The 2,820-nt window shown below is 44.6% G+C and overlaps 1 pseudogene; it reads right to left on the bottom strand.

Moving 5' to 3' along the window:
- Positions 1–1,418: 1,418 nt before the first annotated feature.
- Positions 1,419–1,536, bottom strand: LOC127668263 (uncharacterized; annotated as a pseudogene).
- Between the last annotated feature and the right edge of the window lie 1,284 nt (positions 1,537–2,820).

The raw sequence follows: 2,820 nt of genomic DNA, 5'->3' as shown, positions 1-2,820 counted from the left end.
AGACTTACACATCACTTACAAAGGCTGTGTTACGCTTAGTCTCAGTGGGAAAGGGTTCCTGTCCTGCTTCTTGTCCTGCCGACTGTGTTCTGTCATATGTTGTGTTTGTTCATTTGTTTGTCTTCTTTTATTTTAGGGACAGTCTCATCATTTAGCCATGGCTGGCCTGGAGACACTACACTGGCCTCACTGCAGCCACATTCCCAACTTGTATGCTTTTCTTTATCTTTATATTGATTCCTTGTGAATTTCACATCATGCACCCCAATCTGACTCATCTCCCACTCCCCTTGTACCCATCCTCCACCCTAGCAACCTCCCCCAACAGAAAAAAAAAACTCATTGTAGAAACTGTATTGTGTCACAGTGTATCCCACAGTATATCCTTTTGTCCACATGCCTTTCCTTGCAACTGGTCATCGCAATGAGTCATTGGTCTGCTGCTACAAGACCTCTGGCTTCTGCTCTCTATCAATGCTGGAACCTCAATGGTACTCTCAAATATCCTGTTGTTTTCCTGTGTCATAAAAACCCTGAAGTTTTGGATCTGTAAGACCAGCCCCTTCCTGCACCCCAGGAGTTCATCAGTGTGTCAGATGTTGGAGAGGCCAATTCTCAGCCCTGTCTCTGGGTCTGGGAGATATCAGAGCTGGTCAGCCAGCTGGCTCTTTCTGTTCTCCTGCCCTTGGCAGGTCACGTATAGCCCTGCAAACAGGGCAGTTCTACCCTGAAGTGTAGTGCCTCTCCCAAGGGTTTCAGCTGGTAACAACCATTTCTCTCACTCTCATGACCAAAGGGCCAGATCTTCCATCTGCCATATATGGTAAGGGTCAAGGAAGAGAAGAAGACATCTCTCACCAATGCCACTGAACAACAGAAGTCTGTCTGGACTTTTGTGGTAACAGATCCCTGCTGCTGCAGGCCCATGAACCCAGACATGGCCTCTGGTGGCAGTACAGGCCAGGACTCCACCATGATCCCAGATGGTATCGTTGACTACTTCACATCAGGCTGTTCTTCACTACCCTTGAGTGTCCACTCTTCATTGTAATCATATCCTTGTTTCTCGATCTGTTTCTCCACCACTTACTTGCTCCTCTTAGTAGAGACTCAGAGGGTGACTCTGAGTGTCTGGGGTCATCCCAGGAGTGTTCTCATGAGTGCTATACCAGCTTGTGAATTATAGCACCAGACAGCGGTCATCTCAGGCATGATCTGTCACCTAGGCTGTTGGTCATCTCAGGTTAGCTCCCTGTTCTGGCCCCATGGCACTAGTGGCTGTCTTGCCCACCAAGTAGGGCCACGTGAGGGTCATGTGTCAAGCTTGCTCCTACCTGGGGTTCCTCTAGTCTCTGGCTTGCTCCCCACCCTGGGTGGGGGCCAGGTGGTCATCTCAATGTTGCTTTTTTTTTTCAGGGAATATTAAGTTAGCAATCATTCAGATATCCATAGGTCATAACACTAAACATGGAGATAACCTATCTCCTCTCTGCCACCTACTGACAAACATGTGACACAGCAGCCTCTAGGGGCATGGTCATATGGTCATTTTAATGCCTCTCTTCTCAGCCCTACACCATCAACGTCCCCTTTCCCCCAAAGCTGTGGTCTCAGAAAACTTTTTCAGGGAACTGAAAGATGTTTCTGATTCTTAATAAAAAGTGGAACACTGTTCAGTTTATTTGGAGAGTGCCTCTACCACATAGAATTAGATAAAACAAACCACTTCCTGTTTCAACATGGAACTTGAATTATTCAGATTGACAGTCATTGCCCAAGAGTCAATTTCATGTGTTTCTATCTTAAGGAGCCCTGGGGTGTTGGGGAAACATCACCTAGGCTTTCCTATTTTCATAATGAGCTGCCAATTATTCATTAAAAAGTTAAAAAAAAGATCTTGAAGGAAATAAAGTCACTATTACTATATCTGCTCACGCATGTTCTTTTATGTTCACAGTTATCTTATGCAGTGGAATATGCATTATGTCATTGAGGAGAAAGAAGCCCATGGCACAGTGCCTCAACCTGCTAGCCTCTACTTTCCTTCCATAGAAGTTTCTAAGCAGATCCAAGAACAGATGCAAATAAACAAATGCATGCTACTAAAAAGGAACCGTTTCTATCAACGACCACTACACAGCAGCCAAACTGTCAACTAAGTCAACTTTTGGTCCAATTTTGTCTAAGGAGGTTGAAACTGCTGCAAGGTTACAATACTGTAAACAAACACAACACTGTTCATTGTTTTTCCCATCTTTGGCAGGAGTGGAGAAGGCTAAAGGCAAAGTTACACTTAGTACTGATTTATAAAGGTTAAATCCATACTTTTAAATTATATTATAAACAATTAAGGTAGAGAAAGTAAAGGCTATAGAGATGGGTGAAGGAATCAGGCAATCAGTTACTTCACTGGCTTCAGACCTGGAGCAGAGAAACCGGGTAGCTGGGACTGCAAATGCAGTTTCATGGGGCAGGTGGCTACAGTTCCTAAATACTGATCCCACCATCACCCAGACCAGAAGCAGATGAGGAAAATATCCATGGATTATAAGAATTGTTCTAAGCATGTCAGTCTGCGTCTAGGAGTGAGAAAAAGAAGAGAATCTACAAAGCTTCTGCAGTAAAGCCAGATGTAGCCTTGGGCAGCTCACTGCCGTGAGTCTAACAGCCTGAGTCTTGTCTAACAAGAAGCAATTAATAGAATGTGCTGAGGAGAGAAGGCTGTGTCCAAAAGGTCAGTTTTGTCTGAGGATATCACCTTTTCACCTCAACTCATCCACATCCAGTTTGCTTTGTGTACAGAGCAAGAACACTTTCGTA

This window comes from Apodemus sylvaticus, chromosome 17, assembly GCF_947179515.1.
Source record: "Apodemus sylvaticus chromosome 17, mApoSyl1.1, whole genome shotgun sequence".
Taxonomy (NCBI): Eukaryota; Metazoa; Chordata; class Mammalia; order Rodentia; family Muridae; genus Apodemus; species Apodemus sylvaticus.
The sequence above is the reverse complement of the archived record's forward strand: the minus strand, read 5'-3'. Positions and strand labels throughout refer to the sequence as shown.